The sequence below is a fragment of the Lacerta agilis genome, chromosome 2 (assembly GCF_009819535.1).
Source record: "Lacerta agilis isolate rLacAgi1 chromosome 2, rLacAgi1.pri, whole genome shotgun sequence".
NCBI lineage: Eukaryota > Metazoa > Chordata > Lepidosauria > Squamata > Lacertidae > Lacerta > Lacerta agilis.
The window spans coordinates 93800589-93816996 of NC_046313.1; the positions used below are offsets into that span (position 1 = coordinate 93800589).

Sequence of the window (16408 nt, forward strand, 5' to 3'; positions counted from 1 at the left end):
GTGATTTATGAAGCTGGCTTGTTTTAATAAACAGTTGGAAGATTAACCACAGTTTATGGTCCAATGTAACTGAAGTTAATTACAACTGGAAGCAAAAGCTTCAACTCTCTCCTCGTGACCACGCCACAGGAGGGGAGCAGGAGCACCCGTCGCAGGAGTTGCGAGGCTCACTCATGCAATGCTGAAGAATAGCCCATTGTTGCATCTGAACAAGGCCACTGAGTCACCTGGTTGCTGATTCAGCAGGTTCATTCTGCCTCCAGAAGCAGATGCCAGGTGGCTGAAGCATACCTGCATTTCTGTCTTCTGTCACAGTAGCAAGAAGGAAGAGGAGAAACTTATGCCCACTGTTTGGAGTCCGAGGCAGGATTTCCCCAGCTGTTTTTGGACTCAGTTCCCAGCCTCCCTGACCACTGGTCCTGCTAGCTAGGGGTGATGGGACTTATAGTCCGGCAACAGCTGCAGACGGAAGTTTGGGAAACCCTAGTCTAAGGCTTCAAGATTTAAGTTAGCATCAGGTGTTGGGCAAACCCACATGGCTGTGAGCTGTAGTGTCCCTGCATTCTGATTTCCCTGCCCAAAGTACAGAGCTGACGAGAACACCACTTGCTGGTGGGGGCTATGGAGACTGCATGGCTGACTTCCCAGTGTAAGGGGAGGGCCGGCTGGAGGGGAAACAATTTTTACATCTTCTAGGGACATGCTGTCCACTAGACAGCTGAAATGGAAACATCAGAATGAACACCATGGCCCTGCTCTAGCATGCAATGGGATTTGCCTTTAGCTGTGAATGAGGAGGCCCTTGCACGCATGAAGGTGCCCATTTGCGCAAGCTGCTGGATGGAGGCTCGCGGGTGTACTAAAACATGTGGTCATGTTTTCCACCTGCCGTTGACTCGCCCTCTCAGCCATTCCCATAAATTGCTGCTTGGGCCTTTCTTCATGTCCGAAAAGAAAGCTACTGACATTCGTCTGTGGATGCATGACAGCACAAAATAAGGCTGGACACCTAGCGGGTTAGTACACTTTTGCCCTCTGTTTTAGTAGTGCAACCCCACAGGAGCGCATTATTTTTAGAATTTCTAAAGATACATACTTCTAAAGGGTTTCTAGCAACTGGGGGTTTCCCTTTTAACCACTTTGATGCTCCCTTCATTGGACCGCCGCAGCAACCAAAAAATATGAATAGATGCCTGAGCTGGTGTCCAGTTAATTGCTGTTCCTGCCACACCATTTATTATTTATGCTCTTCAAACCCACAAGAATCATTGCTTTCAGAGGCACAGAAACATTTCTCAAAGTGTTATGCGCTACGCCCAGTGTAGTTAACAGTGCCCTGGTGGCTTCGGGGTTTAAAAAAAGGAAAGCACACTGGGTGAGATTTTGAATATTGAAACAGAGTGAGGAAGAGGGGCATAACTCATTACTCAGCTCTGTATCTTTGCTTCAAAGTGCACCCCAATGCAGTTTGTCTCCCTGCAAGGTCCAAAACTAGCGTTGGTTGCAGGAAAAAGCAGGGTGTGAGGAGCTGTTTGGAGTGAAGAAAAGGAGGCGGTGATGACTATCAACTTGCATGGCTTTTAAAGGGGATTAGACAGATTCATGGAGGGTAAGGCTATCAGCAGCTGCGAGCCATGATGGCTGTGTTCTGCCTCCATTGTCAGAGGCATCAAGCCTCTGAATACTGATTGCTAGGAATTGCAGGTGGGCAGAGTGCCATTGAATTCATATTCACTTTACAGGCTTTCCACAGGCATCTGGTTGGCCACTGTGAGGACAGCATGCTGGACTAGATGAGGCATCGGCCTGATCCAGCAAGCTCTGCTTATTATGGTCTTAAGTGGGTGAAGAGTTAAGTAGGCACACAAATCTTCTCTACTCAAAATAGGCATATAATATGTAGATAGCCTGTTAAAGTGCACAGATGTAGCTTATACAGGAAGTTCCTGATTAGAGAAGTGAAGGGGAAATGAAGGCAAAGGTTTTTTTCTTAAGTAAGTAAACTTAAGTATATTTGTATCTTTCATAAGGGAACTCAAAGCAGTGTGTGTGGGATTTTCAGGTGGTCTCCCATTTAGGCACTACTCTACAAGGTGACAGCATCCATCGTATGTCATGATGAGGGATGGAGATGTTGATGGACTTCAGCTCCTAGCAGCCTCAGCCAGCATGGGCAGTGAACATGAGAAGAGCCTGTTGGATCAGGCCCATGGCCCATCTAGTCCAGCATCCTGTTCTCACAGTGGCCAAGTAGGTGCCTGTGGAAAGTTGTAAAGCCCACATGGTCAGGGATGTTTGGAGTCCATCAACTTCTGCAGGGCCAGAGGTTCCCCATCCCTGTTCTAAAGAAATTTCATGACCATCCTTCAGTTAGATTCAGTAAGAGAAAGATGTTGGAGTCATCAGTATTTTCCAATAAGCGTTTTGACCATTGTCAAGTGTAGTTTCTGGAAACGTCGGAGCGGGTTAACTAGGCTAAAAAAATAAATTAATTAAAACTAGGAAATCCAGAGCAAGGTGAGTGAAAGTGAGAATGAATTGCCAAAACAAATGGGTGTGAGTATCTCTGCAGGTATGCAGATGAATGTGTACCTACTTATATATGCTAAAGAAATTTGAAAATGTTCGAAAAATAAACATTGCTAATTTGCTCTTGTGACTTTGCCAAGATATATGATTTGAATATATTAATGTTGCTTGCATGTTCTAGCGTTGAGAGGAACTGGTTATGGTGGCAATGATGTGCAGATGTAGTAATGCTGCTCATCAGTGTTTTGTTAAAGACTTAAGGGTGTAGAGAACAATTTTGACAGAGGACAACTTTTCTTCTCTATTTACTAGGTGTGTGTTAATTGGTATCGGGATAGATGGTGCCAGGCGGTGGTTTCTTGCTGAGCCTGCCTGTCAGCCCCAGAGAAAAATAGCTGTCCCTAGAACCCAGTTTCTGTGGGAGGCATGAGAAAGAGGTAGACAGAAATATGGGTCACAGATGCAATAGGTGTCGTATTTATAACAAGTAGCACGGCAGTGTGGCCTTCTGTTTGTTGACTGCTTCTCACTTAGAAGCGAGCAAGGTGAAAAGGTCTTTGCAAGTAGATCTGCATCCATGTACCCTTCTAGATCATTAATCTAAAACTGAAATTAATAATTCGTTGATTCTCAGCTATGCTGGTGTGGTTTTCCCTATTGAAGCTGGTTTAGGATTGTATTTCATGAAATGCCCTTATAGCCTGTTGGCATCGGAGAGTGCCTGCTTGCATATGCATAGCAGTTTCTACAGCCATCGGTGACTGATCCTCGGAATACCTACAGTTCCTTGCGCCCTTGGCGAGGAGCTGTATTGGCACCTCCCCCCCCCAAAAAAAATATCACTTTACCCGTATGCTTTTGTGCAGCAGTGCAAGAAGGATGGGAAGCTTCTCCTGTGTTTGATCTCGGCAGTGCATCACCAGGCATCTCCATAGTCTGATAGGTGATTTTTGCACCCCTCCAGGTCTGCGTCCCTGGTGGGTGCTGGTTTTGCAAACCCTGTTAATACCTCTGCTGATCCTGAAACAGTGCCATCTCATCATCAAGAAACAATGGTAAAGGGTCTGGGTTACAGATATAATAGACGCGACCAATTTATTCAAGTCCATGGGCACGTTTGGATTTTTTTTAATCAATTGCCATGGGCACCATCACCCTGGTTACTTCCTTCCCATCTCTCCTGGATTAACCCCACCCCCAGCTGGCAAAGTAATAAGCCACATGAACCTACACTTTGCACTTTCCAAGGATCTGGTAAAAGTTGGATTCAGTACAATTAGGGCAGGCCCATGTCATACATTTAAAGCACACGACTTTCCCCAAAAAACGTGGGGACTGTAGTTTAAGGTTTCTTAAAATTGTAACCCTGGGGGAGGCAAACTACAACTCCCATGATTCTTTTGGGGAAGTCATGTGCTTCAAGTGTGCATTGGATGTGCTTTAAATGCATGAGGTGGACCTGCCTTTTATGTGAGCCTTGAAAAACAGACCGAACTGAAAGAGGAATTGGGAAATAATACCGCTGTTCCAACTTCCTCCTTCAGCTCTATGTATGTTTTGGTGGAGGGGGCAGGGAGTAACTACCACCACCATCTCATGAACAAGGGGGCAATGAATGGGAGGGCTCAGAGGCTTCATGGGTGCCAGGAGAAGACAAAAAAGGTGTTACTGCACCCATGATCCCTAAATTTACTCTGAAATCCTTGGTGAGGGTATGCGTCAATGAATTTGTTTTTTTGAAGGAAGGCCAGGTATATGATGTCTGCTGCATATTGTCACCAGTGCTGCAGGACCCAGAGTTTGCAAATGGGAACTGTCCATTGAACCCATTGCCAAGTTTAGAAATCTCTGATATTCCTCCCACCTCATTATTTTTACTCCAGCTCTTCCCACCTTCACGGAGCACGCAACTATAAAACTCTTTTAAGAGAGCCTTTAAAAGTGATAGGTGAAACTAATCAATAATGCTCTTGCATGCCTAGCTTGCCTAATGAGTGGAAACAGAGAAAGAGTGATCTTGTGCAACTCTCCACACATACCTGTGGGCCAGGAATGTAGTAGCCCAAAAGGAGAGATGCTCAGATAGACGGGTGTGGTACAGAAACCTGGCTAGATCAATAACAGTTGTTTAGAACATCTCAATCCTGAAACATTATTTAATGTTTAACTATTGAGGTAAAGGAATGTACCAGTATGTATCAAGCACCAGCTTTGAGATAACATTTAAACGTGCTTGTGGGGAAAAAACACCACCACCAGGCATTTCGCTTGTGTGCATCTCTGAAATGAGTGGATTGTGGACAGGTAGACGGAAGAGTCGCATGTAAGCGTCTTGTGTCATTTGGCTGCAAGGAGTGGCTGTGCTTCAACTGTACTGGTGCCATGCTTGTTGCAGAACAATTCTTTTGCACAGCTTGTTCTTGTCTACTATTTAACGCATTGCTCCTTTTTTGCTCACGCTTTGCGAGCCTTTGCACATCCTATCCTTTTTCAGTTGCTTATGATTTCTTTCTTCTTGGGATATTATTTCCTTTTTATAGCAGCCTTTTTAAATGGCATTTTGCTCTTCTTTTTAAAAGTACCCTAATTTGCATGCTTCCAGATGTACAGCAGGTTTATGTGATTCTACATTTATAGGGAGGAAGGGGCCTGAGGAGGGGCCTTGAACCGGGTTGTGGGCAAAGTAAGGAGTTGAAAAGCTTCCTTTATAGCCCCAAACCACCAGATTAAAATTTTAAATAAAATTTAAAGCGCTTGTAATTATGGGGGTGGGTTGGGGAGAAATGTTTATTCAACTGAACATTGCTGTCATTAAAGGGACATCATTATAAGGCTGTTAACTTGCTTTGCAGTGGTACCAGCTTTTTAATTTAAAAAGATAGAAATAAGCACAAAATGAGTTGAGAATCCAGTATTAGTTATGGGCTAGTTATATATTTAGAGAAGCAATCCTTTAATTGTTACTGGAGTTTTTGGCATCACGTTTGCCTTCTACCACGACATTCACGGTTCAATCCTGTGCTCCCATTTACATCAACTGGAGTGTTTCATGATTTGGTGCAAGTCCTCAGCACTAGCAATGTCATGCTGACCTCAGGCTTACCCCGGCATGGCACTAGGGATACACCAGCTTGATATTATGCTGGCAGAAGAGCTGAAAATGGGTGGCGTCAGCAGTGTGTCAGAGGAAGAGCAAGCTTAATCTGAACCCTGTGAGCAGCTGATTGCGAAAGGAAATCTCTGCCATGTAAGAGTCTAAGAACCCACCGTGTTCCCTGACCTTACACCAGCGTAAGCAGGTACCAGTGTAGCTAACTGAGACCAAGGGATTGCTCTGTTAGGCTCCATTGCTAGGGAGTAAGTCCCACTGAATTCAGTGCGTCTTAGTTCTGAGCAAACATGAGAGCCAGTGTGGTGTAGTGGTTAAGAGCGGTAGACTCGTAATCTGGTGAACCGGGTTCGCGTCTCCGCTCCTCCACATGCAGCTGCTGGGTGACCTTGGGCTAGTCACACTTCTTTGAAGTCTCTCAGCCTCTCACCTCAGAGTGTTTGTTGTGGGGGAGGAAGGGAAAGGAGAATGTGAGCCACTTTGAGACTCCTTCGGGTACTGATAAAATCCAAACTCTTCTTCTACTCTTCTTCCAGTGGGAAGGTTTCTGTGCGCTGCTCTGGTTCACCAGAAGTGGCTTAGTCATGCTGACCACATGACCCGGAAGTTGTACGCCGGCTCCCTCGGCCAATAAAGCGAGATGAGCGCTGCAACTCCAAACTACTCCTCCTCCTCCTCCTCCTCCTCTTCTTCTTCTTCACGTTGCACTTTCACTCTGTGACTAAGCATAGGCCAGCCTCACAGTCCTGACGTTTGGTGACTAGAATTTCATGAGCAGTAAAACTTGCATGTGGTTATGGCGGTAGTTCTGCCATGGGCTCTTGCAGGATGTGGGCCATCTAGCCCCCCCCCCCACATGAAGCCATCGCAACAGGGGGCATTTCAGTAGTTAATGCCACATACTGTGGAGTTAAAATGGAGCCCAGTATCAGGCGTGGGTTTGGCTCTCTCCGTGCACAGTGATAATACAACAAGACTCCCGGTTTGGGTTGGAACCTCACTCTGGGATGTACTTAGCTTTGATTTTAACCCAAGCCTTCCAGAAATGAAGTCCCTTAACAGGTTGGGATGCTTCTGCTGCAAGCAAGACATCAATTACAGTGCTTGCTGACCCATTTGTCCTAGAATTCTCCAGGAACTCCCTTGCCCTAGGCATAGTGCACATCTAAATACCAAGCCTCTGCAGAGAAGCAAATGGCTTAATAACACCCTGCTGAATTGCACCTACTCTCCCTTTCCTGTCTTCCCTTTCTCTCCCTTTGAGCTCCTTTCGGGTTTCTGAGTTGGACAAGCCGGACAGGAGGGAAAACATTAATGGGATTTAGAGCACATTTGTGACTTGCTGGTCATGTTTATTTTCACACACCCTGGTGCTTTGACCACAGACTTTCCTTAGACAAGGGCTGTCATCTTTTCAATGCCATGTCTTTCAACACTGGGCGGGCTCTTAACAATGAACATTGCACAAGTTCCTTCCAATTGAAACCAGCACTTCACACACCTATAGGATAAACCTGCCTGCGCAGTTCAGCTTGTGTTTATTTCAGTCTCCACCTGACTTGCCTTACTCTTATGTTCAGGGCACAGAGAGAACATAAATGACACTCTGCACACACAAACACCACTTGAGGCAAACTAAACACTTCCAGCAGTTTCTTATCTTGTGTTTGTTCCTCCGGGTAGGCTAGCACCATGGTTAAGATTACCTATACATAAACTAAACAAACCCTAAATCATGTACAACGTTAGGTGAAAAAGTGCTGTTCATCCTAGGTTGCCAGTGACCTTGGCCTTTTTTTGCCCTCTGCTTTGGCTTTTCATTTGGCATTTTGCTTGAGCCGCCAGCTTTGCAACGCTTTGCACTAATGTTTCTTTGCTTGTGGCACACTTTTGGTGAGATTGCATGGGATAATCTGGGAAGGCTGACAGATGTGGGGGGAGTGCAGTATTTAGGCAATGAGCTTTTGGTTGCAGCCCTATGATTCTGTCTGGAAGGAACTTCTAACTGTAAACCAAACCATTGATTTTCTGTATAGGGTGGTTTATATGTATTCATATGCATTATATGTATCCATGTATTCATACAGTGGTTGTGCTGCGGTTTCAGGCTACTTGAGATTAAGCTGTGGTTCAATAGTGGGTCCCAACCCATCAGTGGCAGACCAATGCCTTTTTGGTATACTCCATCTCCAGTATTTTGAGGGGGCGGGTTTCATAGGGAATGAACAACCTTAGAGACATTGGGAGAGTCTATGTAGTTAAAAGGAACTTGACTCGGGAGCATGGGATGGATATCTGACCTTGAAGTGCTCTGTAGTTGTTGTTTGCCAATTAATGTTGTGATTCTCACATTACACATTAAATCCCATATGTTAGTATGATGCTACGTGGAAGCCTACCTGTACCCATACATATCCCTTGCTTATAAGATTTCATCCAGGCTCTTCTGAGAAGTCTCTAGAGAATGTGTCATGGCAGCTCCCTTCACCAGACAGTTCTCACTGCTCATAAACATTTGCCAGTCATAATGCAAGCCTTCTTCTATGTGGTTTTGCAACATACCCCAGTAGGCACCTGCCATGGTGTCTGAGACATGGGAGGATGGTTTCTCTGCCTGTTCTTTGTGTGGCAATATTTCAGTCGCTTGACGATAGATAGGAATCAGGGTAATGTGAGCATGAACATCACACCTGAATGCTTGAATTTGAACATTCTGCATTTCTGTTTATTCGCCATGCTTCCTAGGGTGAATGCGCTGCAGCTCTCTGGCAAACATGGCATGCCCTAGTTTTCATTCCAAGCTTTAGGGATGCAGAGGTGGATGAGGATCATTCCAGTGGAATTCCTACCTCTTCTCCAGCTACAAGAAGGGAATTGCTTGTCCACTTAATTCCCAAGGTACCTGAAGTGTCTTGGCAGCACACTGATGAAACCACCACCCTTCTGTTGTTGTTTTTTTCATGCTCCACAGCAGGAAGGAGTGATGGGGGGGGGTTCCACTGGTCGAACTAGAAAAGCATCCAGAGCACCTTGACTTGCTCAGCCAGCTGTATCAGCAGGATACCAGTCGTCTAGCGGGGGTGGGGGTGGCTGAGATGCACTGTGAAGTGAGCAAATCACCAAGCTCCTCTTGCCCTCTTTTCCAGCTCCGGATCTTGTCCCTGACAAAGAGTGGAGGCTCTGTGTGAGGCCAGTGACAAAGGAAGAGGGCAACTGTACCAGAAACCATGACCTTTGGCTTAGCTCCTAAGGCCTGCCTAAAATTGTGGAGCCTTGCAATGAAGCAGCTTAATGGAAATGGGGCTAGGGCAGTGAGTGACTTACAGCACCATTTCCCTATTGCTGTTGAATTTACACAATACTGATATTTGGAGCCTTTACAGCTGTTACATTCAGCATAGCTGTCAACTTTCCCTTTTTTTGCAGGAAATTCCTTTATTCCAGCGCCATTTCCCACTGCAAAAAAAGGGAAGGTTGACAGCTATGGCCGTTTCCCAATGCAAGAAAAAGGAAGGTTGACAGCTATGCATCCAGGCATCTGGTCCACACCCCACCTGATTTATGTGTCTTGTTTGTCTTGTAGGGAATTCACACCCCACTGCTGCTCACATTGCCTTCAGCCTTGTCTGGCCTATTAGCCTTAACACCCACTCATCACACAGCCTGCTTATGTGCACATGCCCAGTGTTTTGACTATGAAGTCTGGACAAGCTAATGCAGATGGTGGTGCAATCACTAACTGGGAGAGATCAGATATCGGAGAAGGTGCAAGCACTCTGAAGTTAATAGAAGATCAGAGGGTGTCACGTGTATACTCGTCAACATTTCACAGATTAAAATAGGCTCACTCCTGTGCGCTCTTGCAATGTTCCTTGTCTTGTACCAAGGATTACTTGCCTGACTGCACATGCACATGGATGAATGTTTCCCTGCCTGTTTTGTCCTGAATTCATTGACTTTACTGCATGCCTTTTGAGGTAGGTGTGGTTACCAGGCTTACCAGCTGCAGCAGGGAAGGCTGCACACTGCATTTGCTGTTCATGCCTTTGCAGTCATGTGCATAAGTGCCTTAGTCAACACGCTCTGGGAATAGGAAGCAGAAGGGAAGCACACTCTGGCCTCTGCCACCAGCTAGGGGAACAAGGACCTCTGGGAGGCTGTCTCCTTGTGTTCCAGAAACAATACGATTGCAAGGGGAAGCCCAGTCAGGCCCCATCTAGAAGATTTAAGGGTCACTGGGCTTGTACAACTTTTGGTTTCCATGCATTAGTACCTGTTTCTTGTAAGCCACCTTGAGGATCATTTGATTGAAAGGAAGGTTATAAATCTTGTTAATAATAATAATAATTTAAACAAATGCAGGAAACATGCATCTCCCTTCCACGCAGAGATGACACTCCCAAGAACTCCAGAGAAGGCGAGGGGCAACTTGTTTGTTTATATAAAGCATCTTTCCTACCACCTAAAAGCTCTCAAAGGAAGTCCATAGAATCTTAGAATTGGAAAGGGACCCCAAGTGTCATCTAGTCCAATCCCCTTAATGCAGGAATCTCAGTTAAAGTATCCATGAGAGATGGCTATCCAGCCTCTGCTTAAAAACCTCCAAGGAAGGAGAGTCAACAGCCTCCTGAGGGACTCCGTTCCACTGTCGAACAGCTCTTACCATCAGAAAGTTTTTCTGTACGTTTAGTCGGAATCTCCTTTTCACAACAAATACAAAGCAGTGGCAGCAACTGATACATAAAGGTGACAAAGCAGCACTAAAATCCAGCCAATTTAAAAGCTGAAGCAGCAGTAAAAGCAGATCTTCTATCAAGTCCCTAATTTTAGGTGTCAAATGAACATGTCAGAAGGGGGTGGGAATCCATGAGAGTAGGGGGGGGGGAAGGGGTGCTACTACTGCAAAGCCGCTAGAGGGGCCTGCAGCAAGGCATTTGTGAAGATGATCTCAGAACAATCAGATAGGTTCATATGAGAGTAGGAGTTCATTTAGATACCACAGACCTTGACTTTTGGGAGTATCCAACTAAGTGCCCTTCATATTTTTTGGACTACAACTCCTACCAGGCATGTCAGGATAGCCCAAAGGTCAGTGATGATTATAATTGTCAAGCAAAACATGTGGAGGGCATCAGGTTGGGTTATGACTTTATAGGTCAAAATGCAGGTGTACAAAAACAAACAGATCAGAAGTCAGTGACTTTTTTTTTTAAAGCATCATCAAAGTATGTTCCAAACAACATTTTCCAGTTAACATACTGGCACTTGTCTTCTGAACCCACTGAAAACTTCTGAACAGTGTCCAAAGGCTGCCCCACATACAACGGGTTGTAGTAGTAGTCTAACCTGGATGTCCAAGAGCATGAATAACTGTAGCCTGACTTGACTCTATTCAAGAAGGGCGGAAGGTGCATTGTTCCACAGAGGTCACCTGCTGCTCTGGATGCCAGCTCTAGTTCATGTGTGCACACTAACATTATTTTTTTGAGAAGCACCCCCAAAAGCAAGGGCGAGCATGGGAAAACAGGGACTGTCACTGGTAATTGGGAACAGTTGAAGCATATGAACATAGCTACTCTTAGATTGTAGACAATAGTCAAGGGCATTAGGAACAAAGTGCTTTAAAAGTACTTCGCATGTACAGTGTACAGCACCCCACTTCCTGTTCAAATTTGCCTCCCCACCCTGCTTGTGCATCATTGTTCTCATTATGCATAACGTTTCATCATAGCTGGGCATCCATCAAACTGGAGGGAGTGACTTCACTTCCCCAGTGACCATGCGTGGTTGGCCACATCCGTTTGATGAGAACAGCAGAGACCACACTACACAAAAGCCAGGATAAAGGATGGCAAGTGCAAGAAATGGCTCTGGGTGTCGAGGTTATTACCTGCACATTCTAGATTTACTGATTCACCACACCTTTCAAGGTGCTGTTTTGGGTGTTTTCAGTGAGAATACAATATCCTTGTTTAAGCTTTACAACATTTTCCGCTGAGATGGCGTGATAATTACGTATGGAGTGGGTATGTCTGCAAAATTTGCTCCACACACAAGGATTTATTTTTCGCATTTGGTAGTGAGTACATTTAGCACTGCTGGAAAAAAGAAAACTTCTGAAGAGTGTTTGCAGTTGTATGGCCACCTGCCAGTTTAGCCAAAAGTCAAGAGCTCTTGCAAGCTTTACAACAAACATTTCACAATTCCTCCGTCTCTTGTCTGGGAGAGAGGAGTGTTCTCTTGCACCGAAGGGTGTTCTGTTTCTGCCTGTGACTACTTAAATATACATTGCAGCAGACTAGATTTATCATTTCTGTTCCTAAAGATAGAACTCGCACGAGCTCCGAAAGAGGAGGGGAGGGGGGTAAAATGAAATGAGAAAGTGCAGATACGAAATCCTTTTATGAATTGCCTTTATCCTAAACCCTCCCTAGTTGCTTAGGAATATTTTAGTGATTAGCTAATTCAGGGCCTGTAAGCCACCTGTCAGCAGCTGCAAATGAATAAGATTTAATTAGCATCTTCACTGTGTTTATTTGTGTGTGTTTACACAAGCGGGATCCACAACAAAATGTTGCAGTGTGAAGTGCTTCTGTTCGGTGTGTCAGTCCAGGCTGGACAAGGAGGCCAAGTTATGAAGGCAATAGGCTAGAAATCCATTGTGCTCTGCAGGCAAGGGCTCAGATGTTACTCTTGTAATGTTTGGGGGGAAGGGCTCTTCCACATGCTCTGCATGGAAACTCTCTCAGATTCGGTCCTCCGAACCAAACGAAAGATTGCCTGATGGAGAGTTCTCCAGAAGAGAACTGATTGAAATTTCAAGATTTACATTTCAGGCTGAGTAAGTACTTCACTGGTGCTTTATCAAGTTACACACCTAAGATTCTGGGAAATTAGGACTGTTCCCCAACTCTGATAAATTAAAGCCTGATTTGCTGCTGGGTTCTGTCCAACACCTTAAATGCAACACACACATTCCTGGCATTTTGATGGAGATTAGTAGCTCAGCTTTGAATTTAGGAGTCGTTCCCCCCCCCCCATTTACTTATGGACTAACATGGATGCCTTTCCATTTTATGTACAATAGTGAAGATAACTTCTGTTTCTCTCCACTTCTGATTTTGTTGGTTCAGTATTGTGTGTTTAGAAAAGAAGGCTACCACTTAACTTTTCAGGTATTATTATTTTTCTGTACATATTTGGTTATCCCACCAACTTTGCACATTTGTTTTCTAGGGAGGTGGTTTTAGAGCCCAGTTGCTCTTAACACTTCAGTCATTTCACAAAAAGGAGTGTTTGTGATCACAAAGGATTCCTAGTAGGAGTCTGTTGAAGGCCTACTTATGTCTGTGTAAAAGGCAAAGGATTAAGAATATCCCCTGTAGTCTCCGTGAAGGCATTATTTTGTTCCTTACTAATTATTCATGGTTGGCTGGTGGCCTTCTTTTCAGGTGTGTAGCAGCCCTTCATTTCCTGGCCTGGTTTAGTTTCCAAATCTGCTCTTCAACATATCACAGAAGATTATGTTCAGTTGGGACTCCTTCAGGATTTAGAGCACTCTTAACCACAAACACGTCTGGCTTCCTATCGTTTGAGAAAGTCCATAGAAGATGCTATATGAAAATTATTCAGTTGCATATGAGAACAATTTAAATACATTTCCCATGTCTTAACTGTATTTCTCATTTATTGAAAACCTGATAAAAATAACAGAAAGTAACTTTAAAGTTAATGTTGAAAGAGTGCACAGGAAAAGAGAAGCGAAAGATATATAGACATTGACCACACTGCTACACTATTTACATTTTCCTATCACTTACATAGTACATATATTCATGCACATATATGTACTATGTAAATGTATCAATGAACTGTGGATAACACTTAATGCATCTGACAAAGTGGTTTTTTGACTATGAAAGCTTATGCCACAGTAAACCTATTTCCTTTTAAGATGCTACAGGATACTTTGTTGTCTGGCTGTTTGCTAAACCATAGTTAAGCATTATGTAAACGAGCCTTGGGTTTATGTTCTCACATTTCCATCTCCTCCTCCAGCACGACATAACATTAAATACGCTATAATAATGATGTCACCTATCTGACTCGGTTGCCACTGCGTTGCCCCAGCCACTCTGGGTGGCTCCCAACAAATTATTAAAAACACAATAAAACATAATCGAAAATTCTTTCTAGTAGCACCTTAGAGACCAACTGAGTTTGTTCCTGGTATGAGCTTTCGTGTGCATGCACACTTCTTCAGATACTTCTTCAGATACAGGTATCTGAAGAAGTGTGCATGCACACGAAAGCTCATACCAGGAACAAACTCAGTTGGTCTCTAAGGTGCTACTAGAAAGAATTTTCGATTTTGTTTTGACTATGGCAGACCAACACGGCTACCCACCTGTAACAATAAAACATTAAAAGCATCCCTAAACAGGGCTGCCTTCAGATGTCTTCTAAAAATCAGGTAGTTTATTTCCTTGACATCTGATGGGAGGGCATTCCACAGGGTGGGCGCCACTACCGAGAAGGCCCTCTGCCTGGTTCCCTGTAACTTCATTTCTGACAGTGAGGGAACCAGCAGAAGACCTTGGAGGAGGACTTCAGTGTCTGAGCTGACCGGTGGTGGTGGTGGAGACGCTCCTTCAGGTATACCGGGCCAAGGCCGTTTAGGGCTTTAAAGGTCAACACCAACACTTTGAATTGCGCTTGGAAACGTACTGGCAGTCATGTACAACCCCCCCCCCCCAAATGAATGAATGAATGCTTGGGGTTGTAGTTTGTTAAGGGTCTCCTAACAACTCGCCTCCCTTAACAAAATATAGTTCCCATGACTTTTGGGTAGGAAGTCATGAGTCTTCAAATTGAATAAGAGTGCATTAAATGTATGAGGCATGTATGGTGACCATAGAGAAAGTTACAAGTTTGTTTCTGTTTTCAGCTAACCAGAGTTTGTCGTAACCATGCTCAGGTTAACTTCCAGATAGGGTTATTGCAATGTACTCTACACGGTGGTGCCTTTGAAGATGACTCAAAAAGCTTCAACTGGTTCCAAGTGTAGCAGCCAGATGAATGAATGGCTGGGGTTCACTTTAGAACTCATACCGCTCCTGTTCTGAAACAGCCTGACTGGCTGCCAGCTCATTTCCTGGCCAAATTCAAGGCACTCAAGCTAAAGGACTCAGGCTCCAAATACTGCCTCCATCCTTATACATCCTCTTAGATGTTAAGATCAGCAGAGGGGACCCTCTTGATAGCTCCACCACCTTTGAAGATTAAAGGACGTATGATCTGGGAGAGGACATTCTTTGTCACAGCCCCCACACTGGAATTCTCTCCCCACAGGCACATCTTTTTTCAGCACGCACCTCTTTGCCCTCACCTTTGACACCTGAGGTGTGTGGTTTTTTCGGAACGCACCATATTTCTGTGACACTAATTTGTTTTTAATACTGAATTTTAAATTGTTGTAAACTGCCCTGGGGACTAGCTGGTGAATAGTGGGTAATCAATGCAGTAGTCGTAATGATGATGATGATTAATAATATCCAGGCAAAACTGTGGTTAGTCTTAATGATGGTTTGACTGAACGTCAGAATCCAGATGGTGACTAAACGTTTTCTACCTTTTCCCAACACCGTGATCTTTCGAGGTGTCTAGTGCTGCTTATTTCATGTGATAATGGCATAGACTTGTACTGTGGATTCTTCAACTTTAATTAGCTTACCAGGGTGCCCACACCCTGGGAATTCCTTTCCTCCCTCTCTCCCCCTCCCCTTTTTCTTTTTCTACCCACCCTACCATTTCTCTCTCACTTTCTTCTTCCCAACACCCAAACGGTCACGTGTAATTGCACATCGTTATTTGGGCGTTGGATTTCTTGAGGCTACTCACACAGCCCATAGTCTTCTCTGAATGACACCAGCCTTTAGGAAGAAAACCAAGTTTGTGACTAGAGGAAAGGTACAGTTCTTCCCTATGCTCACGTAACTGCTAGTTTTGAAGTCTCTGAGGCTGCTATTGATTTGATGTTTTTTAGCATTTCACAAAACCTTTCTTTTTGAGGTACCTTGCAACTAGGACTTTAGATCAAAAGCGTTTTAGGTTGTGTTCCTTTATTTCTGTACATCAATATTCTATTAATCACTCAAAAATAAGAGCACACCTGAGGGGGGGGGAATGTTGTGTCGTGAGTTGACCACAGGTAGCCAACTTGGTACCCTCCAGATGTTGTGAACCACAGTAACTTTTGCATAAGCTGTAGCCAGTGATCAGGAATGTATGTTGTAGCCCATGATCCCTAGAGTGCACTGTGTGGGACTCAAGTGTCAGAGTTGCCTATGGGCAATCTAGGCTCGAATTCCTGCTCGGATGTGAAGTTCAGTGGGTGAAGTCATAGGTCTCAACTGAACTACTTGAAGGGTGTTGTAAGGTTAACTCCTTGTAGAAAAGGTCAACCCCAAAATGCTGATAAGCTTACAGCTGTTCTAGGTAAAGGGTCCATATACCTTCCTAGATCACAGTACAGTAAAGCTCCTTTTACCAGCATTTCAATAAAAGGATTAAAGGTGCAGTTCTAAACCCACTCACCTAGGAAGTAAACCCCATTTAATTCAAACACTTACTTCTGAGTAGATGTGGTTAGAGTTGTGTTGTAATTCAGATACTGCATAAGGACCCCGGTCACAGCAGATCTTTAAAAGCATGTTTTTAACAAGAGATGGGAAAAAGGATGATATGTAGTCTTCAGGGAGGTGACGTGTG

General features: G+C 44.4%; 1 protein-coding gene across 1 annotated transcript in view; it reads left to right on the forward strand.

The window, feature by feature from the left end:
• Positions 1-16408, forward strand: part of FRMD4B (FERM domain containing 4B) — a 137381-nt gene that overhangs the window by 32913 nt on the left and 88060 nt on the right. The gene's annotated exons all lie outside the window — the stretch shown is intronic.